The following is a 14,939-nucleotide window of genomic DNA, read 5'->3' on the forward strand; positions in this document are numbered from 1 at the left end:
CTTTGGTTCCTGAACTCAATAGTTTACCATTGCTTATTTATTTAGAGTGTATACTTCATCCTGAAAGACAATATCCTTTCTTTTAGGGTAATGTCTCAAACTGGCACATCAGCAGAATATTGAAAAGACCATTCAACTGTTTTATCAGGTTGGCAACTTCAGAGTGTGGTATGTGATAGACCAGTGTGGAACCCACGCTCTTCTGCCCATTGCTGTGCCTCTTTGCTAAGAAGTGGATGCCTTAGTTTGAGATGATGTTGTGAAGCATTCAGTGTCAATGGCTGAAAGTCTTTGTAAGTCCTCAAAGTTCAGGAAGCAAAGGAAAATGCATACTTGGAATGTGTTTTATAAATGTTCGTGTTCCCCCAAATTCATATGTTGAAATATCAACGTGATGGTATTAGAAGGTGGGGCCTTTGAGAAGTGCTTAGGTCCTTAAAGCCATCATGAATGGAATTAGTGACCTTATAGAAGAGGTCCCAGAGACCTAGCTCAATCCTTTCCCATATGAGGACACAGCAAGAAGTCACAGTCTACAGCACAGAAGAGGACCGTCACCAGTACCTGACCATACTGTCATCCCAATCTTGGACTTCCAATTTCCAGAACTGTGAGAAATAAAGTCCTATTGTTTAAAAATTACCCAGTCTTTTTTATTTTACTATAGCATCCCAAACAGACTAAGACAATGTATGAATCTCAATCAAGAGCAATTGATTTCAGGGGTGCCTAGGTGGCTCTGTCGCTTAAGCATCCGGCTCTTGGTCTCGGCTCAGGTCATGATCTCACAGTTTGTGGGATGGAGCCCCCTGTGGGGCTCTGCGTTGTGGGTGTGGGGTCTGCTTGGGATTCTGTCTCACCCTTTCTCTGTCTCTGCCCCTCTCCTGCTGGTGCTCTATTTGTCTCAAAATAAATAAATAAACGTGTTTTTTTTTTTTTAAAGAGGAATTGCTTTCAGGGTAGAAGGGGTTCAAGAGAATATATGGCCACCAAATTGGCCTTCTTAAGATGGTGCCGTATCAGGGGCTTGCCATTGGTCTCTGTTGCTGGCAGTTGGGATAGTCAGCAGCGATGAGTAGCAGTCTTCATGAGGTGATCCAGGCTTTCGGGTTTATGTATAGCCCTCGTCCCTGTCATCATGGTTATTGCATCCATTTGTTTAATTTGCCAGCAATGGTTTGCCAATAGCTAACTACTCTGTGTGGTGTAATTTTATCTACTTGGTTATTTAGTGCTTCTTCTATTGGTAAAGGTGGATCAATTCTACAAGGCACTCATTTATATGAGTGATACAAAAACCTTACAAAGCATAAGAGACTGTTAAAAACTGAGAACAAACTGAGGGTTGATGGGGGGTGGGAGGGAGGGCAGGGTGGGTGATGGGTGTTGAGGAGGGCACCTTTTGGGATGAGCACTGGGTGTTGTATGGAAACCAATTTGACAGTAAATTTCATATATTAAAAAAAAAAGAAAAAAAAAAAAAAAACCTTACACACTTTGTACCCACTCCTATCTGTCCATCCACACACCTCTTCACAGCCTTCCTTACCCTTATCTTCCAAACTTTATCTTCCAGTCCCCTGACTAATCTGTCTACATTCTTGCTTTAGGCACATCTCTTGCTCCACCATGTTGATGACTACGTGCATAGTGTGGAAACTTTTGTACAGATTCTCCTTCTGAATCATCGTTCAGAGCCACTTCTAAGTATGAGTACTGTGCATCAGCATTCCATTTTCAGATAGCCCCAACAACCAAACTGACATATCTATGAACCAGCCTTGACTTTTTTCCCATTTCTGTCAGCTTGTTATAAGAGAACTCACTCCATTTTGGCATAGGTGTAAGATGAAGATAGGCAGATAAGCAGCATGTAACTGTGGTGGATGACTATAGTTAAGGCCTGGCCCATCTGCTAATGCAACTTCTTGTACCTTTTTTTGTTTAAGCTTATTTATTTATTTTGTGAAAAAGAGAGCATGCATGCACACAGACTAGTGGAGGAGGGACAGAGAGAGAGGCTGAGAGAGAGAATCCCAAGCAGGCACTGCACTGTCAGCACGGACCCTGATGTGGGGCTTGAACTCACGAACTGTGAGATCAGAACCTGGTCCGAAATCAGGAGTTGGACACTCAACCAACTGAGCCACCCAGGCACCCCATCTTCTTGTGCCTTTGACATTGATCATGCTTATCCTAGACATATCACTTTTATCTAACAGGGGATTGCTACTGAGCCTACCTAAATTTATGATTTGATTCATTTTACCCATGATGGCTATCTCTGATGGCATAGATGCTTGATGTCTCATGGTTACACAGTTCATCAATATTAGTTCTTAACAAAACAACAGAATGCTTTATGCTTTATGAGTGGTGCTACAGATGGCATGGGGACTTTCTCTAGAAACACAAAAGTATTTGTTATAACTTTTCTATTACAGCTTGCATGACATCTTTTCCCACCACACATACAAAAAAGCTTCCTATATCTGTGACTCAAGAGACAGAGCTCCTTTCAACACACTTTGGATCTGCCTCAGAGCCATACTGGAAGCTAGTTCTCAGCCTTCCATGTCACTGGGTAAATTAGTTGGAGTAATACTCTCAAGTACACAATATGCTACCTTCAGAACTTGAAGATGCCTAACAAATGTTCTCTGCCTCTTCCTCAAAGTATACCTGAGAGATGTCCTTTCAGCCCTAATAACACACACTTATCCCACATGCAAAAACAAAACAAAACAAAACAAAACTCATCCCCACTCTATCCAAAAATCCTTGAAAGTCTTAACGAATCATAGTATCAGGCTTAAATTCTTGGATCTGGTAAAGTATATCAAGTCTAAACATGTATTCTCTTGATTTAGAGACCTATAAATTTAAAGAGAGAGAGAGAGAAGAAAACATACAACTAAATTTTTTGACCTCATGCATACATCACATAGTTTTGGGAATAGAAACCAGAGAACTCTCTAAAACACACTCTCATTTGAAGGAAAAAAAAGTGCACAGAAGTCACTACTCCTTGGCAACTCAGAATTCCTGCTATGCAAGTGTTTCCATGCCTCTGTCCTCTGGAAGTCAAAAATGTTCTTTGATTAGGTCCCAGTTCTGCTTCCTGGGAGTGGTTCTCCGCCACTTAAGGGGATTAGTCTTTTGTCATCATCTTTCTCCAGTTCTAAAGAGGTTGTTAAAGGATGTGCCCTCTTTCCTTTGACTAATTTCTGCCTACAAAATTGGGAACCCAAAAGTTATTTTAGATATTAAACAGCTTCAGTCCTTTTTAGCCCTGGCTAGTGGTACTGTAGCCAAGCATCCCCAAATCCAGGGGTTTTATTTACTTGATCCCAGTCAACTACATTTACAAAAGAACAAACGTGTGGGTTTTATCATGTATTCTGTTTCCATGAACCGTATTTCTAAGGCCACAGACCTTTGGGTGCTTTGAGTAGTATGGCCCATTAGGAATCTGCGGGGCTATGCTTTCTAGAGGCCCTTTTATTCTCTGCAAGACATACTAAGTATCACCCTAAATCTTTTAAATAGTTTAGGAAAGCACAGGGGGACTACTCCTTAGGGTCTACATCCCTAAGCTACATCTTAAAGGCCCTTGATTTTTTCTTTGCCCCCAAACTGCATCTATCTTAATTTGATAATATTTTACTGGTTTGCAGGGTTAGAGAGCCTAAAGAATTTTAAAGAGTTTTATAAACCAGTGCATTGTGGAAACTCTCTATTGCCCCTTCATTCTGTTTACTAACTGGACAGTCCTTTACTGAGCTCATGTCTCACTTTCATTACCTGATTACATCCACCTAAATGAAGTTAGATCTCTCATTCTGCACTCTGCCTGGAGTCCATCTTATCCAAATCTACAAATTATTACATGTGATATCAGTCTTCCCAAGAATCAAAAAGGGCAGTTTTTACAAACATTTCATGACAGCATCATATGGGCTACCATTTTCTAAGCCTCCTATATCAGCTTCTTTCTCTTGCCATCCAGGCTTAAAATCAGTGCCCCATATTTTAGTTTTTTTATCAGCATTCCACTTCAAGTACCACTTTTTGCATCAGATGACTTTTGCTTTATAACAACCACAAAAATCAGCGAGATACCAAAACAATAATTTACTTCTCACACATCTTACCAGGTTCCCTCTACTTTTGCCAGTTGAATTCACTCACACGTCAGTGGAACTACTGAGTTTGGGTAGTGCTACTTCAGACAAAGGTCCCTGGAGTGGCTTTTCTACATGATTCTCACAACCTCGTTGGACCAGCAAGCTAGCCAGGAATGGTATTCTCACGGAAATAATAAAAGTACCAAAGCATATGTTCAAGCACATTTCAGTCCTTACATGCTGAAAAATCTCTTGCTTTTAGCCTCTCATTGGCCACACCAAGTTACTTTATTAGCTAGCCCAGAATCCAAGGGGGCAAATATACTTTGTGTTTTGGGGGAGGATTTGCAAAATTACATGGAAACAATGCCATCTGAGGAAGCAATGATACCTACTTTACTACTAAAGTAGTTTTGCAGAAAAGATAATGAATATGATGCATTTTATACTCAAAAATACATATAAACATCCAGGGTATATCCAGGAGACAACTGAGGTCAAAGACTTGGTGATATCAAAGCTAGAGAAGTAGATTTGGGCAACACTGGTATATGGATATGCAACAATTTTGCAGTACGTACAAAATCATAAGGATAAAAAGATTGTATGTTATAATAAATACAAATTCATTGGGGTAGACAGTAGATGACAAGGCAGAAGAGGATGCTAAAGTGTATAAAGTACAAGTGAGTATATGGTGGGCACCAGAAATAAAAGAGTTTGAGAGAAGAAGTTGTAAGATGTGCAGAAAGGTAAATAAGGCTGAAACCCAGAAATAGATAATTACGTTTGACAAGTTAGAGGTCTAATTTCCATGTTACAGACGTATGAAATAATCACATAATTTATACGTGGGTTTAATGATATCTAAATACAAATCATGCATCATAGCATCTGACTTTAGGGCTGCCTGCCCTAAGATCAATTTAATAAACATAAGACCTTGCTCATCATATTCCTAGGGGCAAATTAAATATTAAAATTCTTTGATATCTACATCTAAGAAACTCTTATAATTAGATGCATATGGAAGGAGAGTAATTCAGATGACAAAAGCTGAAAAAAAATTAGTATGGCAATGCCTCTTCAGCCTGTCTCATTTACAATATGAGTAATAAAAAATATAATTAGAATAAAGCACTTTAGGAAGAACAAATTCCCCAAGCCTACCCTACAAGTTTCAACTCTGTGTTCCAGGGGAACTTATCTAAATGAGCAAAAAGAAAATGCAACCCACAGGGAATAACAAAATCATAAGTAATATCAGTAAAGTTGTTTGCTCCCCACAAGAGCACACTCAATAATATCAGTTGGAATTCCATACAAGAAGAGATAAAGTGTTAGATTCTGGTCCATTAGGAATAATTTGCTATCTATCCGATTCTAATTTGTACAGATAGATTAAATAGTTAAAGAATGCTATAATGGAATATGCCTAGCAAATCTTCATCTGTTTTTTTTTTTTTTTTTTTTTTACGAACATGGTACAAAACAAAATTATTTTGATCACACAGGTTGCTTTTGTGTATGCAAGTATTATAAGCTGAACTGTGTGTTCCCCAAAAGGATATATTGAAGTCATATTCCCCAGTACTTAAGAATGTAAATTTATGGGGCGGAGGGGGGGCACCTGGGTGGCTCAGTTGGTTGATCATCTGACTTTGACTCAGCTCATGATTTCACAGCTTGTGAGTTCAAGCCCACATCAGGCTCTGTGCTGACAGCTCAGAGCCTGAAGCCTGCTTTGGATTCTCTCTCTCTGCCCGTCCCTTGCTTGTGTACACACATTCTCTCTCTCTGTCTCTCAAAAGGAAGGAAGAAAGAAAGAAAGAAAGAAAGAAAGAAAGAAAGAAAGAAAAAGTTATTGCAGATGTAACTAATTGAGATGAAGTCATGCTGGAGTAGAGTGGGCCTTCAGTATAACATCACTGTTGTACATATAAGATGGCCCCTTGAAGATGGAGACACAGAGAGAAGACCATGTGAAACAGAGGACTGGAGTGACACACGGATAAGCCAAGAAACATCCAGGATTGCCAGCAAACCACCAGAAGCTAGAAAGAGGCAAGGGATGATTCCTTTATATATTTCAGAGCCAGCATCGTTCTACCAACATCTTGACTTGAGACTTCCAGCTCCTAGAACTAGTAGAAAATAAATTTCTATTGTTTTGAGCCACCCAGTCCGTGGTAGGTACTCTGTCATGGCTACCCTAGACAGCTAACACAGAACGTCTCAATCTGACTGAATATAAGCAACTTAAACATACATTTATATCCTATATGAAGATTTGGTGGCGACTTTAAAGGTGCCCATTTCATAAAATAATTAGCCAGACACAAATTTTTAAAAAGCAAGATTAGCAACGTTACTGGTGAATATTCAAAAGGGGAGGATGTAGATTAGCAATTGTTTAAATGACTTAACAGAAAAATACGCCCTGTTGATAAGGAGGCAAATTTTAATAAGATAATGATGTTTGGTGGCTTTAAAGTCAGGCAATCTTGATGTAAAAACATCTAGTTCCACCATTAACTAACTGCTTGAGGTCAAGCAGTTTATTTGATTTTCCTAAGATCCAGTTTCCTTACGTGTAGAATGAAGATTATAATAATATCTGTCCCACAGAGTTTTCATAAAGACTTAAGTATATTTTCTTTAAAGCATAGTTCCAGTGCATAATGAGGGTGTTATTCTCTTACCTGATAAACTTTTGTATCTTTTTAGAAATCCTCATTCCTCACTAATGCAAATCAGAATATTTGCCTTTCATTTTCTTTTTTTAAATGTTTTTTATTTATTTTGAGAGAGTGTGTGTGTGCACAAGTTAGGGAGGGGCAGAGAGAGAGGGAGATAGAGAATCTTATGCAAGTTCCACGCTCATTGCAGAGCTCGACACGGGGCTTGATTTCACATGTCATTTTCTTTTATCATCATATTTCCACATCCTCTAGCCAATCTGCACTTCAAAGATGAAATGTATGCTCTATCCTATCAGTGATTAGGTGTAAAAATGTACAGTCTCTACAGTCAGACAAATCTAGTCTTCCTCCCAGTCCAGAAAGACGCAGACAATGCATCTAAACTCTCAAAGTATCTATTTGTTGTGCTATATAATAACATTATAATAATGTGTACCTCATATTAAGTGCAAAATATACACAGAGTGTCTGAAACATAGAAGCTCAAAAGTTTCTGGGGCGGACCTCTCCAACCCCTCAATTCATTCAGGCACTAGTTTCAATTCAGGTTATCTCCATGGTTTTTAGCTTTACCAGGGCCTCAGCCCTCATTGCCTCACGACAGAATCACTCAAACACTTTTCTAAACTAACTCCCTCAGCTTTGATCTCTCCACCCAGTCCTGTGCGTCCAGCATACTAGTAATGGAATGAACTTTATGGTGCTATTATGCCTTAAAAAAAAAGACACCTGTTCACCATTGATAATCCTTCTTTCTGACTTGCCATAGTCGTTATAATCTAGTTTCATCCCACTGCAATCAACACTGTAATACACCGCCCAGATCCCTACCGATGAAGGAGTACATCATTGAAGTTGCCCCAGTTACAGAGTGCTGACAGTAGATAGCTCTCAACTTCCAGGAACATCAGAGATTGCCTTATTGCACAGAGTCACTGCAGAGGTTACTCCCCCTTCCCAGGCTTCCCAACACCCAATGGCTCATCAACGAAGGCATACAGAGTCCTGATCAAGTTGGCCTATAAAGCTGAAAGGTCATTCTAGCTCCAGAGCTCTCTCCATGGGTTTGGCAGAGGCTATGATTGCAATTGCTTTCTCAACATCTCCTTCTTCCCGCTCCTGCCTGAGTGCCTTTCTTTCACAACTGTGGATCCCAAGGGCTGCCCCTAAAAATCACCCTTCTCAACAAATTCCATCTCTCAGTTGACTTTCCAGGATATAAATCTGACACATCCACCTAAGCCAGCTTTGTTTCAAAGAAGCCATCACTATAAATGGTTGTCAAGGTCAGATTTTCTTCTCTCTTTAGCAAACTAATCACACATATACAATCATTTGTTCATCTATGCCTTCATTTTTTGAAAATGAGTAGAGCATGCTTCCTTCCCTGTAGGCTTCTTTCCTGTAGACTAGGAGGGGAACATAAGCATTTAGAATGAATGTGATGAAAACAGGATAGTAGCTCTTCTAGAGGTAGGTGTGACGTCCATATGAGCACACATAAGGAGCTAGAAATTGTTATTGCTGTGCTGGTTCATAGGCAATTCTGCGGCATCTTTTTTCTTCTCTCTGTTAATGACAAACTCAATATTCATCTCTTCAAGGGAGTTCCTCCTGGCAAGTCTTCTCACGCCATTTATTTAGATTATTTGCTGCCACTTATGTACATCTTTCTGGTGAAAATATCATTACTTTTACTTTTAATTTAAAACATGTGCCTACAATAGGCAAATGTATAAAGAACAGAGTTTCGCAGAATTGATTGGGGAGATGATATGTGTAAGTTAGCCATTTTCCCAGATACCCCAGCTGTCAGTCTGAACAACTCTCTGGAATGTATGGAAATGGCAATAAGAGATTTCAAGATAAAACATACATGTTCCATTGAGACAGGGTTCACTATTTTCCAAAAATAAATAATATTGATCTCTACAGCTCTGCTAAAATGTTCTCTCCCTTTCCATATCTCCAAATAAAGGCAGGGAAGTTTTTTAAAAAGCTGGGAACACAATAAAAGTTAACTTTCATTTTACCTAGTAATTCTTCACTTATTACTCCAATACTAAGATGTTCTACCTATGTCAAAATGACACCCTATCACCTTACCCAGAACCCATAGAACAAGTTAGGAGCTCAATAAACATGTAAAATGAATACTTGATGAATAAATTAATAAGTTACCTGCAGCTTCTTTTCCATTAAAAAATCTCAAAAGCATACTCTTTGAAAAGCATTTTTGCATGCATATGCTGTAAATATATATTATAAGGCTTTGCCTCTAAATTTCTAGGGTTAAAGGAATAAAAAATAGAGTGCTAAGATAAAACCAAATAGGCAAGTAAGAAGCCATGTCACATAGGATTGTAGAATCGCTACCATATCCCAAAAGAAAGAGTAACATACACAGAAGCTCTAATTTGCACCTTTTTCAGTGGGTAATTGCATTTTCAGGACTTATATATTTAAAGTTATTCTGTACTATTTGCTTTATAGAATTTTTCAGTAATAATTATGCCAAAAGTCATGTCTAAATCACCACTTTTGTATGAACTTGCTCTAAATTTAATACTGTACTCAATAGCTGTTCCTATGTTTTCTTAGCAACATTTCAATGATTCAAAAAGAGAATATTTTAAAAAGTTGTAGATATTCTATTTGGGATGAACATACTAATCAATTATTCTTTCCAAGACACTTAAGTATACTTCAAATAAAAATTCTTGACTTTTTCATTATAGGTGTGGGTAACATTAATAGCTTTGAAATAGCAAATTGCAGTGAGCTGATTACTTCACCACGATTACACTACCATAAATTACAGGAAGGAGGAACCCAAGGCTTAACCTCCTGCGTGTTTCTCCTACAATGAGATTCTTACTGATTGTCCAAGACTTTTAAGGAAGCACTGATATTAAAATATTTAGTGTGAGCGCTGTAGGATATTGGATCAAATGGAGAATTTAGGGTTGAAACAACACAACTGGATTTGGGATAAAGCAGTAACAGGAGGTGGTGGACTTAAATCTAATTCTAACATTTAAACTCAAATGTGATCCTTCCTAAGAAAAGATGGCAAAAACATTTGCTTGTTTCATGTATGTATACATAGATATATATGTGCATGTGTGTGTGTACAATTGCATATACTATGTATGCAATTGCATATGCTGTATATATAATTGCAAATATGTTTTGCATATTCATATTAAATTTCAACCTTCTTTCCACTTCTGAATTTCTGTCCCCCTTTACCCTGCTCTGCTCTTTTGATAGGACTTATCCCCTCCAATTACATAGAATTGACTGGTTGTTGATACTGATTGTCTGTCTCCCTTAGAATGTAAGCTTGAGGAAGACCAGGATTTGTAGAAATTTGTGTGCCTTTTGTTCATTGAAGTATCCCAAGCACTTACCTGGCACATAGTGGGTGCTCAATAAATATTTTGTGGGTAAATACCAAAAAAAAAATCTCAAATGTGATCCAATACTAACCTCTCTGGCATTTTATCACCTACAGTTACATTAACCTAGAAAATCAATCATTAAGTGCAACAAAAAAAGGTACATTTCTATATAAACTGGACAAGTTGACAACAATTCATCCTATACTTTTTTATATATTCTGTATTTATTAATTTTAGTACATTTGTATACACAGAAAAAATCTTACTAAGAGCATCTTCAAAGGGCAGAACTGCAAACTGGTTGAGTATATTTAATTTGCTGATGCTTAATTGCAGGAGATGTGAAAGCAGGATGACGAAAGAGAATAGGAAAAATATAAAAAGATAAAGAAAACGCCCTTCCTAAAAAGATTTTAGTCCTTCCTTCCCATTTTTTCATGTCTAGAGGCTGGAACACTATGTTTCATTCTTTGGTTGACCTTTCTTTCCCACTTAATGACTAATGAAGCAAAATTTTACAAGGCATGTTTTACAGAATTAAAATTTTGTGAGTATAAATAACTGTGAGTATAAATAACAAGCAAAACATATAAGGAATTCGCTGTAAATATCTCCCCAAGATATGTTAATCTTGAAAATGAGTATAAAGCGTATTAAATTTTATAAATTCTTTACTCTTGGTATCTCTTTATAGTGAAAGATTTTACACAACACTTAAGTGTTACCTAAGCTCTTCCTGTTATCAAGCCTAAGATCTTTGAGGGAGGATACTATATATGATTTAGTTTGTCCATTTATAATGTGTGTGTGTGTGTGTGTGTGTGTGTGTGTGTGTGAAGTAAAAAGAGAGTAAACAGAGAAAAAGAGTGAAACAGAATAAAAAGAACCAGAAAAAGATCAGGCTTGGGCAGGCTGGTCTCTTTTAGGTAACCATCATAACTGCAGAAATGAAGATAGAAATAATGAATGTTTAGCTTTGGTATAAAAAGTTTAAAAATCAAACTTTTGGCAGATTATTTAGCTTTTTAAGTCACAAGAAGCTAGATCCTTACAGCATCAAAAGCCAAGTTCTTGCTATCAATAGAGGCATAGAATGAATAAATAATTGATCAGTAAGTGACATCTCCAGACACTTGAAACTGCAAGTTGGGAAGAAGTCAGAAGAGTCAGAGAGTGAGTCATTGAAGGAGCACTGAATCTTGCCCTACCTAATGTTAAGTTCACCATATATGCACACATGAGGGGTAGATTGATCTCACTGATGCTTCAGGAGGAGACATGTTTCTTGCATGTCAGGAAGCAATCTGAGGCAGTGTCAGGAGAGTCCTCACATGCTCTGATAGGACATAAGGAGCACGCAGTCCCTCTGACCCTTCTATGCTCCTTGGCTGGGAGTGTCCAGGTGCGACACCCGAAGCTGGTTGGCTGAAAAAGATTTGCAGTGGTTACAAAGACATGCGTTGGTGGCCGTGGAGAATGAATCAGATGAGAGGTCTCTCAGCACAAGCTAATGGGAAAGATGTCAATAGCAGTGACTGGGTGCCTCCCACTCCTTCAGATATGATGATATTTTTGGTACATCCAGGAAAAATGTCTCCCCCAAAAGTGCAAAATTGAGGAAGAACCTAAATTCATTTTTTTCAAATCCCAAATTGACTAATTTTATATGAATTGACTAAGAAATATTATGTTTTCTCTCATCAAATTGAATGGGAAGATTTCTACTGAAAAACAAAAATGTCACCATTGAGCACATTTGACTCATAGCCTGGAACTGTGTTCATACTACATACGTCTTTCTTTTTGTGAGCTTTCCATGATTCTCTTAGGTTGTCTTTGAAAAAATCTAGTCTAGTCTTTTATTCAATTTACCTGTCTTTGTTATAACTCTGAAATCTTGAATTGGGCCTATGGCATTAAATTGGCACTCAATAAACATACAGGAAGGAAGGAAGGAAGGAGGGAAGGAAGGAAGGAAGGAAGGGTAGAAGGAAGAAAGCTATAAAACTAATGCCTCCCTATATCTTACTCAATATTTCCAAATGCATTGGAAATTCACTAATTATTTTGCCATCATATTTGTTATATGATCTACTTGTTCCATTTAAAGGATAATAGGTAAATTACATTTGGGAAGGAAAAAGATACTAGTAAAGACAAGTGCTCCCAAGAGAGGGAATTCTGTCCAGGCATCTGACTTAAACTACATGTATTATGGTTTAGGGCTCTAGAAGAATGTTTTAGGTTACACCATTTCTTAAATCATGGTGAAGGGTGAATTTTCTAAAACATGAAACCAATACAGATATCATTAAGAGAAATATTTTAGGTTATATAATAAAATAAGTAATTGAAAAGTAGACTTCAAATAGAGAAAATTATTGTGTGCATAGGACAAAAGATTATTGTAATAAATCTTTTAAGCCAAATAGAGAAATATAAAATTAAAAAGAGAGACAGAGAAAGAGGGGAGAAAATAGATAATGAGAATGTGTAAGACATAATTATGAGATCATTTTAAAAATATAGTCATTAAAATATGAGTAATATACAACTTCACTAGCCATTCAATAAGCACAAATTAAATTAGTTTTTTCTGAAAATAAGATTGGCAAATTAAAAATTGATAATAAAAAACAAAAAGACATAATAAAAATGATAGTAAAAATGATAGCACCCCAATGCCAGGTGCAACATTTTGGAGGGCAGTTTAACAATAGGCATCATGGTATTTAATGTGTGGATACTTTGACCTATAAATGTCACTTCTGAAAATTTAACCTAAATAATCAGACATATTATAAGGAAAGGGTGCAAGGATTTGTACAGCTGAGTTGTTTAGAGTAGTGCAAAATAACATTAGCTTAAATAGTCATCAACAGTATTTAGATACATAGTCTAGATACATACAATAAAAAAATACTCTGTGGAAATTAAAAATGATTATGTAGTTGGCTTTTGGATGTGTTCAAACTATAGTAAGTGAAAAATGAAAGTCCTAAAAAAATGCAACATATGAAGGTTATTTTTGTTTTAGAAGGTGAAGAGGAGGGAAAGAGAAAGGGATGGGGCAGGAAAAGAAGTGGAGAAAGAGAAAAACGACAGAAACTAGAAAGACATTCTGCAAATATATTGAAAACCATTACTCCTGGATTGTGGGTAATTATAATCTTCTTCATTAAAATTTTTATTTAGAAATTTTATTTAATAGCTCACAATGAAGGTTCATTAGGTTCAATGTCAGAAGAACAAGATAATAAAGACATTTCTATTCTGGAAAAATAGAATTAATTACCAAGGTAATTGTTTATGGAAAAATAAGGTCCTTGACATCAAAATGACTGCATCAGAGTAAAGGGTGGCACTGGCACCTGGAGGTCTTTGGGTGCAAGCTTAAAGCACTCTGAGGCTGACCAGAGGAGCTCCCATGGGTGGGAGACTGAGAAGTGAATAACCATTATTTGAAGGGCCAGTAAATGCACAGTGATAGTAGGCTCTGGATTCCTGGGGCAGCACGCGGTGGAGCAGTTTCTAGCCAGCTACTCTATCAATGTATTTGATATGCAGCAAGGGTTTCACAATCCCTGGGTGCAGTTCTTTCTGGGCGACCCCTGTAGCTAATAGGATCTGTACCCAACTCTTAAAGGTATAGGACAGTTGTCCACTGTGTGTCACCCCCACCAACCAGTAACAACAAAAACTCTTTTATAGAGTGAATTGCGTTGGCACAAAAAACGCCATTGAAACTTGCACAGAGGCTGGGGTTCAAAACTCATTTTAACCAGAAGTACCAGTGTCATCTTTGAGGGTGTCAACATCAAAAATGGAACTGAAGATCTCCCTTGTCCCATGAAACCCACAGACCACTACACAGAGACCAAATCTTACAGGAGAGAGCAGTCCTGGGCATCAACAATCCTGAGAGGCATTTCTTAGCCATGGCCACCTGCCGTCATGGCATTTTCAGGCCAAGAGACCCCCAGTTGGTCCCCATCCTCATCAAGATGGCTGGGAAAGGCAAGGTGAAGTTTGTGATTGGAAACGGAGAGAACTTGGTGGACCTCACTTTTGTGGAGAACCCAGTGCACAGACATATCTTGGCTGCAGAGTACCTCTCCTGAGATGTGGCTTAGTGAGAAGGCACTTCACATCATCAACCATGAAGTCACCTCTTTCTGGACATTCCCGTCCCACATCCTGACAGGCCTCAACTATAAGGCCCCAAGTACCACATCCCCTACTGGGTGGCCTGCTACCTGGCCCCCCTGCTTTCCCTCCTGGTGATGGCGATCAGTCCTGTCATCCAGCTCCAGCCCACTTTCATACCAATGCCAGTCTCATTGGCCAGTGCATTCCACTATTACAGCTGTGAGAGCCAAAAAGGTCATGGGCCACCGGCCACTTGTCACCATGGATGAAGCCATAGGAAGGACCATGCAGAACTTTCACAACTTGCGTAAGGTTGAGTGAAGCACCCCATTGTCTGGACCCTCTCAGTGCATTCCCTGGCTGCTAACTTTCCCCTGTGGACCAACAAACTAACCCTCTTCACGTGAGTTTCTTCTGAGCTTAGGTCTCCTCCTGCCAGTTAGATGAAAGCCGACTCAGCTCTTCCATGACCACAAAGTGGGAGAAAACAGCAGACATTTCTCCTTTTGTAGGCTTGGATTTGAATTTCTTAAAGCAAACAACTTCATATTCTACTA

General features: G+C 38.2%; 1 pseudogene; it reads left to right on the forward strand.

Annotated features, from left to right (window-relative positions):
- The window catches only part of LOC132664994 (sterol-4-alpha-carboxylate 3-dehydrogenase, decarboxylating-like), a 31,007-nt pseudogene extending 16,304 nt beyond the window's left edge, over nucleotides 1-14,703 (forward strand).
- The last annotated feature ends 236 nt before the right edge of the window (nucleotides 14,704-14,939 follow it).

The sequence above is a fragment of the Panthera onca genome, chromosome D3 (genome assembly GCF_046562875.1).
Source record: "Panthera onca isolate mPanOnc1 chromosome D3, mPanOnc1 haplotype 2, whole genome shotgun sequence".
NCBI lineage: Eukaryota > Metazoa > Chordata > Mammalia > Carnivora > Felidae > Panthera > Panthera onca.